The sequence below is a fragment of the Bos indicus genome, chromosome 29 (genome assembly GCF_029378745.1).
Source record: "Bos indicus isolate NIAB-ARS_2022 breed Sahiwal x Tharparkar chromosome 29, NIAB-ARS_B.indTharparkar_mat_pri_1.0, whole genome shotgun sequence".
Lineage (NCBI taxonomy): Eukaryota > Metazoa > Chordata > Mammalia > Artiodactyla > Bovidae > Bos > Bos indicus.
Window position 1 is genome coordinate 28,647,344 of NC_091788.1, and position 17,941 is coordinate 28,665,284.

The following is a 17,941-nucleotide window of genomic DNA, read 5'->3' on the forward strand; positions in this document are numbered from 1 at the left end:
GTCTTGTTTTTGTTGACTGTATAGAGCGTCTCCATCTTTGGCTGCAAAGAATATAATCAATCTGATTTCGGTGTTGACCATCTGGTGATGTCCATGTGTAGAGTCTTCTCTTGTGTTGTTGGAAGAGGGTGTTTGCTATGACCAGTGCATTTTCTTGGCAAAACTCTATTAGTTTAGTAAATTCTATAAGTTTAGTTAGTATTAATACCTCATACCAGTGGAATCATGTAGCATTTTTCCTTCTGTGATTGCCTTATTTCCCTTCCCATAATGTCCTCCAGATTTACCCATGCTGTTGCAAATTTCCTTCTGAAAATCCTGACGCTGAATAATATTCCATTGTATGTATGCACGAGTTTCTCTATTCATCCATCTTTCCTCTTTCTATTACAATGGAAGAGCTAATGGTGAAGGCTTACCTTTAATTGACAATTGAATATTAAAGTGGGAAAGAGTAGCAAAGGTCGCTCAGCTGTCACTTTGGGCTTCATATCAGATTGTTTGGGGGAGCCGTTTAACTGTTCAGAATCATCTCCACCGTCCTCCTTTCTGCTCTCACCTAGATCTTCTTTTCAGTGTCTACCTGTTGTCAACACAGACCAAAGGCTGAGCCTGCTCTAGAAATAAATCCAGATCCACTTAAGCCAATTAGCACCTTCATCCCTTCAGGCGACTCTTATTATTCCAAGACCAGACATGTGATGCGATTTAAGCCTATCTAATTAGGAGAGAAGCTCTCAACCAGGGGCGATTTCGCCCCAGGAGACATCGGACAATGTCTGGAGACATTTGGTTGTCACAGCTCAGGGTGGGGAGGATTTCTGCTGTTTGTACCTAATGGGTAGAGCCCAGAATGCTTCTTGTTAGTGTTAGAGTTAGTCGCTCAGTCCTGTCTGACTCTTTGTGACCCCATGGACTGTAGCCCACCAGGCTCCTCTCTCCACATACTTCTTACCATCCTACAGTGCTCAAGACAGACCCCCACATTCCCAAATTAGACAACCCAAATGTCACTAGTGTCAAGTTCAAGAAATCCTGAATTAGGCATTAAAAATGTCATGCGCTTGAGAGGGAAACAAGTTTAGAATAAAACTGACCTGGTAGGAAGTAGAGCAAAAAAGTGGAAAGACACAGTATCTGTCCCTTTACTGATGGTGTTAGGTCAATGACCTGCTGAATCAAAGCTGAAGTCCAAGGACTTTCTACTTGTTTGAGCCAATTAATCCCCTTTACTTTTTTATTCCATTTTAAACTTTTCTTTTATATTGAGGTATAGCTGATTAGGGCTTCCTTGGTGGCTCAGCTGGTAAAGAATCCACCTGCAATGCGGGAGACCTCAGTTTGATCCCTGGATTGGGAAGATCCCCTGGAGAAGGGAACAACTGCCCACTCCAGTATACAGTCCAGAATTCCATGGACTGTATAGTCCACAGGGTCACAGAGAGCTGGACACCACCTAGTGACTTTCACTTTATAGCTGATTAACAGTGTTGTGATACTTTCAGGTGGACAGGGAAGGGACTCAGCCACATATTTCCATGTATCCATTCTCCCTCAAACTCCCCTTCCATCCAGGCTTTCACATACAGTGAGAAGAATTCCCTGTGCTCTACAGTAGGTACTTTTGTTAGTTATCCACTTTGAATGTTGCAGTGTGTACATGTCCATCCCAACACCCAAAGTCCCTAACTATCCTTTCCCCCAATCCTTCCCCCTGGCCACCATAAATTCATTCTTTGAATCTATTTCTGTTTTGTAAATAAGTTCATTTGTATCACTTCTTTTTGGAGTCTGCATATAAGGGATATTATAGGATATCTCTCCTTCTCTGTCTGACTCACTTCACTCAATATGACAGTCTCTAGGTCCATCCATTTTGCTGCAAATGGCATTATTTTATTCTTTTTAATGTCTGAGTAATATTTCCTTGTATACATGTACCATATCTTCTTTATCCATTCCTCTGTCAATAGATGTATGAGGGCTTCCATGTCTTAGCTATTGTAAACAGTGCTGCAATGAACACTGGGGCACATGTGTTCTTCAGGACCGTGTTTTTCTCCAGATACATGCTCAGGAGTGGGAGTGCAGGGTCATATGGTAGCTCTATTCTTTAAGGAACCTCCATACTGTCCTTCATAGTGGCTGTACCACTTTCCATTCCCTTCAACAGTGTAGGAGGGTTCCCTTCTCTCCACACCCTCTCTAGCATTTACTGTTTATGGTAAATCCCCTTTATTTTTAGTAGTTTTAAGCTGCAACTGATGTTCTTCTAAACTTTTGAGTACTGTGTAAAAGAATGGAAAGGAGAAATGTAGATATGAAAAAAAGGGAAAGAGAGGAAAGAACCTAAGATAGCGACTAAAGAGAACAGCAGCTACAGCCTGATCTGCAGAGAAAGATAACAAGTGACTGTCCACCAATCTGGCCTTTCCCACCTACCATTTGAGAGTCACTGGAATTATTAACATTGTAGAGGATGAAAGACATACATAGTCATGATTTTGTCTTTCCTCAAGGAACCACAGACATTCATCAAGGAAATAAAACAAAACATCCACCAAAAAAGAGTACAGGAAAGATAAGAGAAAGGATTTTTTAAAAACATGACACAAAAAGCACAAACCATAAAGGAAACAGCTGATAAATATGATCACATTAAAATTTAAAACTTTCAAATATCAAAAAAACACCATAAGCAAAGTGAAAAAAACAGCGCAGAATGAGAGGAGGTATTTGCAATTCAAAATGCATAAAATTAACAAAAGATTAGTATCCAGAATATAACTCCCACTCAGTATAAAAGCTGTGCATGAGAATGGTAAACACTAAATCCATGATAGAGATGACTGTGGAAGGATCAGAGAAGAGTAAAAACAGAGAAGGGAACGAAAAGGATCTCAACAGTGTATAGTCATCCTTTGGGAGCCATAGGGGATTGGTTGCAGCAGCCTCCATGGACACAGAGTGTCCACTGTGTTTCTCTGTTTTCTTTAATCTGAAGCAAATTAAGACAATGAATGAAAATCCATACAATAATTTAATGAAACTAGGTGAGGGAAACACGAGAGTATTTTTTAATATCTTTTATACAAAGCTATGATTTTTCCACTACTCATGTATGGATGTGAGAGTTAGACGATAAAGAAGACTGAGCATGGAATAATTGATGCTTTTGAATTGTGGTGGTGGAGAAGACGCATGAGAGTCCCTTGGACAGCAAGAGATTAAACCAGTCAATCCTAAAGAAAATGAACCCTGGATATTCATTGGAAGGATGGATGCTGATACTGAAGCTCCATCCTTTGGCCCCTGATATGAAAAGCCAACTCATTGGAAAAGAGTCTAATGCTGGGAAGGACTGAGGGCAGGAAGAGAAGAGGGTGACAGAGGATGAGACAGTTGGATGGCATCACCAACACAATGGACCTGAGTTTGAGCAGACTCCAGGAGATGATGAAGGACAGGGAAGCCTGGTGTGCTGCAGAGGTCACAGGGTTAGACATGACCTAGCAACTGAACAACAACAGCAGATCCTCTATTCTAATTTGTATCTTTCATATCAGTCAGTTCAGTCAGCTGTGAACTGACTGTGTCTGACTCTTTGCAACCCATGAACTACAGCACAACAGGCCTCCCTATCCATCACCAATTCCTGGAGCTTGTCCATTGAGTCAGTGATGCCATCCAAGCATCTCATCCTCTGTCGTCCCCTTCTCCTCCACCCTCAATCTTTCCCAGCATCAGGGTCTTTTCAAATGAGTCAGCTTTTCTCATCAGGTGGCCGAAGTATTGGAGTTTCAACTTCAACATCAGTCCCTCCAATGAACACCCAGGACTGACCTCCTTTAGGATGGACTGGTTGGATCTCCTTGCAGTCCAAGGGACTCCCAGAGTCTCCTCCCACACCACACTTCAAAAGCATCAATTCTTCGGTGCTCAGCTTTCTTTATAGTCCAACTCTCACATCCATACATGATTACTGGAAAAACCATAGCCTTGACTAGATGAACCTTTGTTGACAAAGTAATGTCTCTGCTGTTTAATATGCTGTCTAGGTTGGTCATAATTCTCCTCCCAAGGAGCAAGCATCTTTTAATTTCATGGCTGCAATCACCATCCACAGTGATTTTGGAGCCCAGAAAAATAAAGTCTCTCACTGTTTCCACTGTTTCCTCATCTATTTGTCGTGAAGTGTTGGGACTAGATGCTATGATCGTAGGTTTCTGAATGTTGAGCTTTAAGCCAACTTTTTCACTCTCCTCTTTCACTTGCATCAAGAGGCTCTTTAGTTCTTCTTTACTTTCTGCCATAAAGGTGGTGTCATCAGCATATCTGAGCTTATTGATATTTCTCCCACCAATCATGATTCCAGCTTGTGCTTCATCCAGCCCAGCATTTCTCATGATGTACTCTGCATATAAGTTTAAATAAGAAGGTGGCAATATACAGCCTTGACGTACTCCTTTTCCTATTTGGAACCAGTCTGTTGTTCCATGTCCAGTTCTAACTGTTGCTTCCTGACCTGCATACAGGTTTCTCAAGAGGCAGGTCAGGTGGTCTGGTATCCCCATCTCTTTCAAAATTTTCCACTGTTTATTGTGATCCACACAGTCAAAGGCTTTGGCATAGTCAATAAAGCAGAAATAGATGTTTTTCTGGAACTCTCTTGCTTTTTCCATGATCCAGCGAATGTTGGCAATTTGATCTCTGGTTCCTCTGCTTTTTCTAAGTCCAGCTTGAATATTTGGAAGTTCATGGTTCACATACTCTTGAAGCCTGGCTTGGAGAATTTTGAGCATTACTTTACTAGCGTGTGAGATGAGTGCAATTGTGCAGTAGTTTGAGCATTCTTTGGCATAGCCTTTCTTTGGGATTGGAATGAAAACTGACCTTTTCCAGTCCTGTGGCCACTGCTGAGTTTTCCAAATTTGCTGCCATATTGAGTGAAGCACTTTCACAGCATCATCTTTCAGGATTTGAAATAGCTCAACTGGAATTCCATCACCTCCACTAGCTTTGTTTGTAGTGATGCTTCCTAAGGCCCACTTGACTTCACATTCCAAGATGTCTGGCTCTAGGTGAGTGATCACACCATTGTGATTAACTGGGTCGTGAAGATCTTTTTTGTACAGTTCTTCTGTGTATTCTTGTCACCTCTTCTTAATATCTTCTACTTCTGTTAGGTCCATACCATTTCTGTCCTTTATCGAGCCCATCTTTGCATGAAATGTTCCCTTGGTATCTCTAATTTTCTTGAAGAGATCCCTAGTCTTTCCCATTTTTTTTTTTTTTTTCCTCTATTTCTTTGCACTGATCACTGAGGAAGGCTTTCTTACCTCTCTTTTTTATTCTTTGGAACTCTGCATTCAAATAGGTATATCTCTCCTTTTCGCCTTTGCCCTTCTCTTCTCTTGTTTTCATAGCTATTTGTAAGGCTTTCTCAGACAACCATTTTGCCTTTTTGCATTTCTTTTTCTTGGGGATGATCTTGATCACTGCCTCTTGTATAATGTCAGAAACCTCCATCCATAGTTCTTCAGGCACTCTGTCTATCAGATCTAATCCCTTGAATCTATTTGTTACTTCCTCTGTATAATCGTAAGGGATTTTTTTAGGGCATACCTGAATGGTCTAGTGGTTTTCCCTACTTTCAATTTAAGTCTGAATTTGGCAATAAGGGGTTCATGATCTGAGCCACAGTCAGCTCCGGGTCTCATTTTTGCTGACTGTATAGAGCTTCTCCATCTTTGGCTGCAAAGAATATAATCAATCTGATTTCAATATTGACCATCTGGAGATGTCCATGTGTAGTCTTCTCATGTGTTGTTGGAAGAGGGTGTTTGCTATGACCAGTGTGTTCTCTTGGCAAAACTCTATTAGCCTTTGCCCTGCTTCATTCTGTACTCCAAGGCCAAATTTGCCTGTTACCCCAGGTATTTCTTGGCTTCCTACTTTTGCGTTCCAGTCCCCTATAATGAAAAGGACATCTTTTTTGCCTGTTAGTTCTAGAAGGTCTTGTAGGTCTTCATAGAACCGTTCAATTTCAGTTTCTTCAGCATTACTGGTTTGGGCATAGACTTGGATTACTGTGATATTGAATGGTTTGCCTTGGAAACGAACAAAGATCATTCTGTTGTTTTTGGCATTACATTCAAGTACTGCATTTTGGAGTCTTCTGTTCACTGTGATGGCTACTTCATTTCTTCTAAGGGATTCTTGCCCACAGTAATAGATATAATGGTCATCTGAGCTAAATTCACCCATTCCAGTCCATTTTAGTTCACTGATTCCTAAAATGTCTATGTTCACTCTTGCCATCTCCTGTTTTTGTTTTGGCTCCATATCAATAACCTCAGATATGCAGATGACACCACCCTTATGGCAGAAAGTGAAGAGGAACTAAAAAGCCTCTTGATGAAAGTGAAAGTGGAGAGTGAAAAAGTTGGCTTAAAGCTCAACATTCAGAAAACGAAGATCATGGCATCTGGTCCCATCATTTCATGGGAAATAGATGGGGAAACAGTGGAAACAGTGTCAGACTTTATTTTTCTGGACTCCAAAATCACTACAGATGGTGACTGCAGCCATGAAATTAAAAGACGCTTACTCCTTGGAAGGAAAGATATGACCAACCTAGATAGCATATTCAAAAGCAGAGACATTACTTTGCCAACAAAGGTCCATCTAGTCAAGTCTATGGTTTTTCCTGTGGTCATGTATGGATGTGAGAGTTGGACTGTGAAGAAGGCTGAGCGCCAAAGAATTGATGCTTTTGAACTGTGGTGTTGGAGAAGACTCTTGAGAGTCCCTTGGACTGCAAGGAGATCCAACCAGTCCATTCTGAAGGAGATCAGCCCTGGGTGTTCTTTGGAAGGAATGATGCTAAAGCTGAAACTCCAGTACTTTGGCCACCTCATGCAAAGAGATGACTCATTGGAAAAGACCCTGATGCTGGGAGGGATTGGGGGCAGGAGGAGAAGGGGACGACAGAGGATGAGATGGCTGGATGGCATCACTGACTCAATGGACGTGAGTCTGAGTGAACTCCGGCAGTTGGTGATGGACAGGGAGGCCTGGTGTGCTGCGATTCATGGGGTCGCAAAGTGTCGGACACGACTGAGTGACTGATCTGATCTGATCTGATCTTCATTCTTTCTGGAGTTATTTCTCCTCTGATTTCCAGTAGTATATTGGGCACCTACCAACCTGGGGAGTTCATCTTTCAGTGTCCTATTTTTTTGCCTTTTCATACTGTTCATGGGGTTCTCAAGGCAAGAATACTGAAGTGGCTTGCCATTCTCTTCTCCAGTGGACCACGTTTTGTCAGAACTCTCCACCATGACCTGTCCATCTTGGGTGGCCCTAGATAGATAGAGCTAGGGATGGCTCATAGTTTCATTGAGTTAGATAAGGCTGTGGTCCATGTAAACAGACTGATTAGTTTTCTATGATTGTGGTTTTCAGTCTGTGTGCCCTCTGATGGAGAAGGATAAGAGGATTATGGAAGCTTCCTGATGGGAGAGACTGACTGAGAGGGAAACTGGGTCTTGTTCTGATGAGTGGGGTCATGCTCAGTAAATCTTTAATCCAGTTTTCTGTTGAAGGGCAGGGCTGTGTTCCCTCCCTGGTATTTGACCTGAGGCCAAACTATGGTGGAGGTAATGAAGAAAATGGCAACCTCCTTCAAAAGGTCCCATGCACGCACTGCTACACTCAGTGCCCCCAACCCTGCAGCAGGCCACCACTGACCCACACCTCCTGGGTCATGCACCGGCAAGGCTGGGTCAGTCTCTTGAGTCACTGCTCCTTTCTCCTGGGTGCTGGTGCACACAAGGTTCTGTTTGTGCCCTTCAAGAGTCTGTTTCCCAGTCCTGTGTAAGTTCCGGTGGCTCTATGGCACGGATAACGGTGACCTCTTCCAAGAGGGCTTATGCCATACCCAAGCCTGCTGCACCCACAGCCCCTGCCCCTGCAACAGTCCACTGCTGACCCGTCCCTCCTCAGGAGACACCCAGACACAGTTCTGTCTCACTCTCTGGGTCCTGCTGGCAGAAGGTATGTTTGAGTATTTCTGGTGGGTATGGGATTTGATTCTAAATGTGATTTCGCCCCTCCTACCATCTTGCTGGGGCTTCTCCTTTACCCTTCGATGTGAGGTATCTCCTCAAAGTCACTCCAGCACCAGGCAGCTGCCACTCTAGCACCTACGATCTTGCTGGGGCTTCTCTGCCCTTGGATGTAGGGTAACTCCTCACAGTCAACATGGATCAGCCATATGTATACATGTTTCATATAAATTTTACCAAAAAAATTTTATGAATTCTTGCAATTCATTAAGAAGAAAAAATTAGACAATTGGGCAAAAAATATGAGCAGAAACCCGAGTCCAAAAAGCAAATGGGAAAAACATGTTCAGCCTCCCCATTAAGGAAAATGTAAATTAAACAATAATGGGATACAATTTCTCATTCATAAATTGGCAAAATTTAAGTCTGACAGTAATGAGTGGATCCTGTGAAACAGTTGAAACTCACATGGCTCTTGGGGATGAATGTAAATTGGCACAGAAGCTGGCAAATGTGTGGACAATAAGCACACCCATTAGTGGGGAAGAAGGTCAGTATATAATACCCCTCCCTTCCCACCCCAAATTCTGAAGCAACTGACAAAAAGGAGGAACACCGGGATCAAAAGACATTGTTTAGAAACAGAGTATTTGGGTGGAACTGTGGCTGAATTTAATCAGCAATTAATATAGCTCGGAATAGATAGTGAAACCATCTCCCACGTATCAGTACAACTGCTATTGGGACTTGGCGTCTTCTCATTTGGGGAGAGAGTGAGAATGGTTTTGTGAGAAGATGGAGACACAGTGTGGATTTCGTTGTTGTAATGAAAGCTCACAATAGGCTCAGCAGGATATATAGGCATTCAAGTACCCGAAAGCATAGACTATACTAATTACTAAGCGGCTGTCCCTCAGCTTCAAGCCCGCCTTCCGGTTGGCTCTGTGATGCTGGGCCTGGGCGCCACATGCCACACCTCACTCCTGTCCTTTGCAAGCTGGACTCTTTTGTTGTTGTTTAGTTGCTAAGTTGTGTCTGACTCTTTTGCAGCCCCATGGACTGTAGCCCACTAGGCTCCTCTCCATGGGATTTTCAAGGCAAGAATACTGGAATGGGTTGCCATGCCCTCCTCCAGGGGATCTTCCCAACCCAGGGATCAAACCCGTGTCTCCTTCATTGGCAGGAGGATGCTATAACCACTGAGCCACCAGGGAAGCCCTGGACCTCTTTTAGGCTCTTACAGTAGGGCCACGAGGGAGACTGCAAGGCTGAAGGAGAAGGTGACACGTGCTCATTTCTGTCCATTTCCTATTGGCTTCCTCTGCCCGTCGGTTTCGCTGTGCTTCTTCTCACCCCAGGGCAGTGTCCAGTCCTGAAGCAGCTTAGCCCAGCTTTCCAACAGTCACAGCTGGCCTCAGCACGCCCCCTCAGAGGTGCCAGCCCCAGCCGAGATGTGTTCCTCCTCAGAGGTCTGACTTCCAGCTCCGTGAGCCCCTTTCACTATGTTTCTAGGTTTGGTTGTTGGTTTTTAACTTTTATATCATAGTATAGCCGATGAACAATGTCGTACACAACTCCGGTACACAGTGAAGGGACTCAGCCGTACGTACACATGTATCCATTCTCCCCCAAACTCCCTGCCCATCCCGACTGCCACAGAACACTGAGCAGAGTTCCCTGTGCTCTATAGTAGATCCTTGTTGGTTATCCATTTTTAATATAGCAGTGTGTACATGTCCATCCCAAACTCCCCAACTATCCCTTCCCCTTCTCCTTCCCCCTGGCCACCATAAGTGTTTTCTCTAAGTCTGTGAGTCTCTTCTATGTTTTAAAAACTCCAGCTTCTTCTCTTTGTTCCTCCAGGCCTAACAGTTAGTAGCTGCTTCCTGTAATTTCTATCTCCTTAATAGCTGAGGTTCCTCTATTAACTTTTTCAGTCACCATGTTAACAATTCTTTACACCTGATTAACAATTCTTTATGTTACATTCTATCTATTAAGATAACTATAGAGGGTTTTGTTCCATGATTACATGGTGTCTAATTCAGATGGGAATCAAAATATCAGTTTTCTTTTTTTTTTTTTTCCATTAAGAAGAGTGGGACGCAGGCTTCTGGATGAAGTTGGAAGACTGAACATGTGCATCTAATTCTGTGTCCTCCAGTAACCCCACAAAAACAACAGCAAGTGGATTTTTGTTTGTTTTTTACATTCTAGCATGGTTAGTGCAATAGGAAATGAGGCAAAAATCAACAAATTTTAGAAACTGGAAACTAGATTCAGCTGAACTGAGAGCTCCAAATCCCAAGCCTAATCCGAGGAAGGCTGAGCATCAACACAATTCGCACCACCGCATTGGCAGGAATATGCAGGACTCATTAGTTAAAGGGGGGAGGTGGCAGGCGATGTAAAAGAAAATGGCTTAAAAGCTGCTTAAGCAGCAGTCAGATCCTTAGATTCCTTTCTCCATTTCATGCCACTGGGAACCTGCCCCAACACACTAGCAGAAATCCGGAGGTTTGCAATCCAGAGAAAATAGCATAGTCCCCAGACTGGGAGATACAGGCCCCCTTGAGGGCAGAACCACCTCGCCCAAAGAAGTGTGGCGTGACCACGAGCACACTGACTCGTGAGTCCAGAGACATCCAACCCTTTTTCCCATTCCTCCCCCACAGCATAGGGAGAAGAACCCTAACCTTCCAGATGAGAGACTGGAAGGTCCTTCTCTGAAGACTCTTATGGAAATAACTGGCATTAGGAGTTCTCCACAAACAGCCCATCAAATCACTTTGAAACTCAAAATCAACAAGATGACCCATGTGATAGCAAATGTGATCCAGTCAGTTTTCTGGTTCTTTATTCTTGAATAAAATCATTCTTGATCGGCCGAGGATTATGAGATATATAGACAGTTGGTCAAAGCTACTAACGCAGAAAACAGAGTGGTTTTCTTTTCTTTTTTTTTTTCGTTTTATTGCTTTTTGGCTGTGCTGGGTCTTCCTTGCTGCATGCAGGCTTCCTCTAGTTGCACTGAGCAGGTGTGAGGGCTTGTCGCTGCAGTGGCCTGCCTTGTTGCAGAGCACAGGCTCGAGGGCACTCGGGCTCAGAAGTTCTGGCTCGTGGACTCAGTAGTTACAGCACACGGGTGTAGCTGCCTCGAAGCATGTGGGATCTTCTCGGACCAGGAGTGGAACCCGTGTCCCCTGCATTAGCAGGCAAATTCTTAACCACTGGACCACCAAGGAGCCCTAGAAAGCAGAGATTTTTAAAAATTAAATTAGCTTTATAAGATAGGCTATTCAGGGAGAAGAAATCTTTTTTTTTTTTTAATTCCAGTGATATCCTCAGAGAGGAGAGAGATTACAACCAATTTTTTTCAAAGGATAAACACTCGGGCAATGAAAAGAAAAGCTCTCAGAAATGTCAAACTTGGTTACAGATTTTTAAAACTCAATGAAGTTGGCAGTTCCTCAAAAAGTTAAACATAGAATTGCCATATGACCCAGCAATTCCACTTCTAGGTGCATACCCAAGAGAACTGCAAACATATGTTTGTACAAAATTTGTACATGAATGTTCACAGCAGCATTATTCGTAATAACCAAAAAGTGGAAATAAACCAAATGTTCATCAACTGATGACTAAGTAAATGAGATGTGACATATCTATACATTTGACCTTTGAAAAACAGAGGTTTGAATTTCTGGAGTCCACTTACACCTGGATTTTTTTTTTCCAATAAATGCAATCAACCCTTTCTATTTGTGGATTTCACATCCTCAGATATGGAAGGTTGACTGTATTCTATGCCATTTTATATAAATGACTTGAGCAGCCATAGATTTGGATTGATTCTGGAAATCCCCATGGATAGTGAGGGACCACTCTACAACGGAATATTATTCTGCCCTAAAAAGGAATGAAATATTGTCAAATGCTGGAACATGGATGAACCAGGTGAAAGAAGCCAGACACAAAGTCCACATATTGTATGATTCCATTTATATGAAATGTTCAGAATAGGTGAATCCATAAGAGACAGGAAATAGATCAGTGTTTTCCAGGGGCTGGAAGTAGGAGGCAATCAGGATTAACTGCTAATAGGCACACAGCTTCTTTCAGGGATGTTGGGAATGTTCTGGAATTTAATAGCAGTGATGGCTGCACAAAATAGTGAGTAGACTCAAAACCACTGAAGTATACACTTAAAGTTGTAAATATGCTATATGAGACATATTTCAATTTTAAAATGCTATTAAAATAAAATCAAGAGAATTGAAGGGAAAAATTGAGGAAAGCTCCCAGAAAGGAGAGTCAAAGGAAAAAGATGGAAAATAGGAGAAAGAAAATTAGAAATTTAGAGAGAGCAGGAAAACAGAATAGGAGAAATTATCCAAGAAATAATTCTAGAAACAACTGAAGGACATAGGTTTCCAGATTGAGGACCCTATGGGTGTCCAGAACAATAACTGAAAGTAAATCCACGGCAAGGCACATGGAGAAAATTTGTGACTACTGGGGACAAGAAGATTCTACTTATTTCAAGACACATATAGATCCCACATACAGGGTAAGAGATCAGAAGACTTTCAAGCTTCTCAATAGCTACACTGTATTGGAAATTTCTTCAAACTTCTAAAGGAAATAATTTCAAGCCTAGAATTCTATACTCCACCAAGCTATCATACAAGTGTGAGGGTGAACAAAGATGTTCTCAGACATGCAAAGTGTGTTAGGTATCTTCCATTGTCCCTTCCAGACCTTCATCCCGCTCTGTGTACTCAGAGAATTTTTTTTCACGGTCTGCATCGGTGGGCTCCCTTGCCTTCCAGTTTTGATAACAAAAGGCACCATCAGGAGGTCAGAGGACGCAACAAGAGCAAAGGAATGAAATTTGTTCCCCTCACTTGGCTTCTATGGATTGTCTCCATCCCTCTATCAAAGGCCACAGCTCTCATCACACACCGTCTCCTACAGTTACTGCCCGAGTTCTGGTAACTCCTCCCTCCCCTTGATCCTTTAAGCCTTCCATCAGCATCTGTGAGGCTCTGCCCCATCTCTTACTGTTTTTTACTTTTTCTTGTGTATCTGCTGCATATACCAGCACTGCATTTCCACCACTCTGGAGTCCATGTCTTAAAGCAGCCATTTGTTCTGACAGATCTCCAGGTCAGCTAGAACTGGGGTGACTTAGGATGGGCTCAGCTGGACTTCTTTACTTCATGCTTTGGAAGCTGGGGCAGCTGCTTTTCTCACTGGAGGTCTGTGAGATGGAAGCAACTCTGCTCCACAGGCCTCTCACCCTCCTTGGATCGGTAGGTATGTTTCTCTCATGACAGTGGCAGAGCCTCAAAAGAGCAAACACAACACAGGCTTCCTCTTAAGGCCTAAGCTTGGGACTGGCATGGTCTCACGTTCACCCACATACTATTGGCCAAAAAGTCATCCAAGCCCAAAGAAGTGAGACAGGGAATTACACTCTACAAATAACAATACCATGTAAGGATATGGATAAAAATAAGGATAAAGAATTGAAGTCAGTTATTCAATCTGCTGGTCCCATCTTCGTCATTATAAATAGCCCCTTTTATTAAATCCACCTCAATTACATTATTTGAATGTGCCATATGTTGCCTTCCAGACTCTAGACAAAAGTAAGAATAGATATCAAAAAAGGACCGAAGAAAACCATCCCTAAAAATGGGATTCTAATATTCTATAGCTATTCTAATATTCTATTTAATAAATATTAAATATTTATATTCATATATATTTATATATGCTATTTAATAAATATTAAATATTCTATTTAATAAATATTAAAAATATTTATTTCTTTGACTGCACTGGGTCTTAGTTGAGGCAGGCAGGATCTTTGATCTTCATTGGGGCATGAGGGATTTTTTTTTAGGTTGAGGCATATAGGATCTAGTTCTCTGACCAGGGATCAAACCTGGGCCTTCAGAATTAGGAGTGCAGAATCTTAGCCACTCACTGGACCACCAGAGAAGTCTCTATTACTCTCATATTTAAGAAGCACACAACTAACTTTTTTACCAGGAGAAAATGGGATACTGATAATCCATGGCATTTAGTGGCATCACAGTGACTCAATTTATCATTGGTGTTGCAAGGGATGAAGTTCAGGTGGTGGGCAATAGAAATAAAGTGACTGTGATACTTAGTCACCATGGTGACAATAGCTATTATAAAGATTGTAGAGTCAGATGGCTGCTTCTGATGGCTCCAAAGAGAGTAAGAAGGGAAAAGGACCTGTTGAAAACTTTTAATACCCAACTCAGAACCAGGTGGAAAATCAGGAAGTCTCAGTGTTTGCTCTAAAGAAATACTTCTCCTCCTGTAGCCTCTGGATTGATGTGGGTGAGGATCAAGTCTAGAAAATGATTTTAATGTGGCAGAGTTGCAAACCCAATTAAATACTCAAACCCTTTGGTTTAAGTCCCTTACAATAAGTGGAGGGTATGATGGGAAAGGCCTCCCTGGTGGCTCAGTGGTAAAGAATTTGCCTGCAGTACAGGGGACCCAGGTTCAATCTCCAAGTCAGAAAGATCCCCTGGAGAAGGAAATGGCAACCCACTCCAGTGTTCTTGCCTAGAGAATCCCATGCACAGAGGAGCCTCACGGGCTACAGTCCATGGGGTCACAAAAGAGTTGGACATGACTGAAGTGAGTGAGCATGCACACACGGATGAGGAAGAAGGAAGATTCCAAGGTATGGAATGGAGACATTTGTGCAGACACAGATGAAACTGAGACCTTGAATATGCAAATCCTTCTAAACCTTCCCAAATGAAAACCTTTCAATGACCATGCCAAGAAAATGTGATTTCTTCAGAAACCACCTCCACTATGCTCAAGGAGGGTTAAATGGCAGCACAGTTCAGATAGTAAAGTACAAGACATGTGCCCGGAGGAGACAGATTGTTTGCCAAAAGAAGTGCAGGATTTCATTAACTTACATCAACTCCTGTAAAGAGTTCTGGGGAACATGCATTTAACTAGATTCTAAGGTTGCTAGACAAACAAGAATGTAATTGAAGGCCTAATTACCTAAAATATTTTGAAATGGGTGCTCAACTGGAAAATAGGATGTAATGTCATGGTTTGAGCACTTGGGAAGAGGTATTAATATTCAACTAGGTTAGCCAATCTTGACAGTAAGCTATAGCCAGTAAGACTGAAATATCAGACATGCTATAGACAGAGGTCTAAATGCTAAAGAATGTGAGGATGCTAAAAAGGATCTATTATATGCAACCTACTCAACCATTCAGCAGCCATATTTCCTCAGGAGTTCCTGGAAGGTATTCCATTCTTCAAGGAATTAAAAAATAAATTCAGTTCAGTTCAGTCGCTCAGTTGTGTCTGACTCTTTGCGACCCCATGAAACGCAGCACACCAGGCCTCCCTGTCCATCACCAACTGCCGGAGTTCACTCAGATTCATGTCCATCGAGTCGGTGATGCCATCCAGCCATCTCATCCTCTTCCTGCCCCCAATCCCTCCAATTAACCTGACCCTAATCCAGGTGTCTCTGTGGTAAATGTAACCTAATCCAGGTGGCTCAGGCCCAATGCTTGGCAGGACTCTTTGGAGACACAGAAGCCACAGGTTTGATCCCTGAGTCGGGACAATCCCCTGGAGTGGCAACCCACTCCAGTATTCTTGCCTGGAAAATGCCCACACAAATGCTAAAATCTGAAGCCCCCCACCTTGGTCCACTAGTCAGAGTGTGCTTATGAAAGTCAGGTAAAAGATCCACCTTCCTTGGAAACTCAGTGGGACCATGGATCTATTTTTATGGTTCCCAGTCTCAGAAAATATACTTGGAACAGACACACGTAATAACATAGTGGTCCCATGACCTATGGAGTGCAGTCTATTATACAGAAAGGAGGGCCAAGCAGAAGGTCCCCAAACGCCTTACCCCAACCCATTCTCCTCTGCTGAGCTAGTAACCCAAAAACAAGCTAGAAACCATGCCAGAGGAATCACAGAGTTAGTGTCACCATTAAAGACTTGAAAGAGGCAGAGGTGTGATTCCAACCACATCCCCATTTAACTTCCTTTTTTGGCTCTTTCAAAAAACAGATGGTCTTGGAGAATGGCTGTAGATTATCACACACTTAATCAGTGATGCCATTTGCAGCTGATTCTGGATGTGATATCTTTGCTGGAACAAAGCAACGGAGCCCTTGGAAGCTGGTATGCAGATAGTAGCCTAACAAATTCTCCCCCACTCCCCATTCCGATGGCCAAAGTTAATCAGAAGCAATCTGACTCCAGGTGGCAGAGACAACAATATATTTCACTGTAAAGGCACCTGCTCTTTGTCATGACAGTCTAGGGAGACCTTGATTGTCTTGGTACCCTAAGAACATCATACTAGTCTGTCACATTGGTGTCATGATAGAAAGCTCAAGGATTTGCCACATCAGCAGCATTCCTAAGGATCTAGAGGTCTAGATCATGTCAGGATATACTCTGACAGGCACAGTGCTTGCCTCTTTGAATTTTAGAGGCAACATATACCACATATGATCGTGTTGCTCCTACCCACATATCAGGAAACTCATCATAAGGCTGTCAGATCAATGGTGAGTGAGACAGGTAGTGCCTTCTCCATGAAGATGACTTCATGGAAAAGAACAGGTCAAGGAAAGTTTCTTGGGGGGAGAAGAGGTATGGGATCATATGTTGGAAAGAAAAGATGAGTCCATCCGAGTCAGGGGAAACCGCTATAATACTCAGGTATTTTCATTCAGTTTTGTTTCAAAAACCTAAAAAAAAAATATTGTACATTAATGATATATGTGGAATCTAGAAAAAGGCACAGATGAACCTATTTGCAAAGCAGAAATAGAGACACAGATGTAGAGAACAAACATATGGACACCAAGAAGGGAAAGGGCTGGGATGAATTGGGTGGTATTGACATATACACGCTATTGATTGTTGTTGTTCAGTCGCTACGTCATATCCAACTCTTTTCAACCCCATGGGCTGCAGCATGCTAGGCTCCTCTGTCCTCCACTATCTCCCAGAGTTCGCTCAATGTCATGTCCATGAAGTTGCTGATGCTTCTCACAACAGGGCTATGGTCCATGAAGGAGACGCACTATTGATACTCTATATGAAATAGATAACTATTGAGAGCCTACTGTACAACACAGAGAACTCTGGTGATTTAAATGGGAAGGAAATCCCAAAAAAGAAATATATGTATATGTATGACTGATTCACTGCTGAACTGCAGAAAATAATGTTATAAAGCAACTATTTATTCCAATAAAAAAATTATTTTATTATTGCCAATAAAAAAATTTTTTAATTTTAAAGCTCAGGAAGAAGTATCAATCTTAAATTACAGAGGTCACACAAAGCTCAGAGCATTAGCAGGAGTAGGGACCATAGGCTTGCTTCTACCCAGGTTCTTCAAGTCCAAACCCCACTGTAATAGTCTTTGCCACCAATGCCATATCTGGCTCAAATGATATTAGTAGGTGACCCAAAATGGGGGAAAAGAAAGTGGTGCCCCTGGGCAAACCTGGATGGAGCAGCACTATGGCCACTCTTAGCTGCTATACCCAGGGATGATTTTTTAAAATTATTTTCATTCTATAACAACCTAGGTCCCTTGAAGGACAGACTCCTTCCTAGGAGTAGACTGTGGCTGGCCTCGAGGTGGTTTCTTTCTGGAACTCTTCGCTCAAGGTCCCCAAATCCACACTCAGATGCCAGAGAAAGGATACCCTGCCTAGTTTTGCCTTCCCTTTGGAGTAGGCGAAGTTGGAAGTAAGGGGTAACCCTCAAGCATCTCCCGGACAACTGGGAAAAGGCAGGAGCCAGGG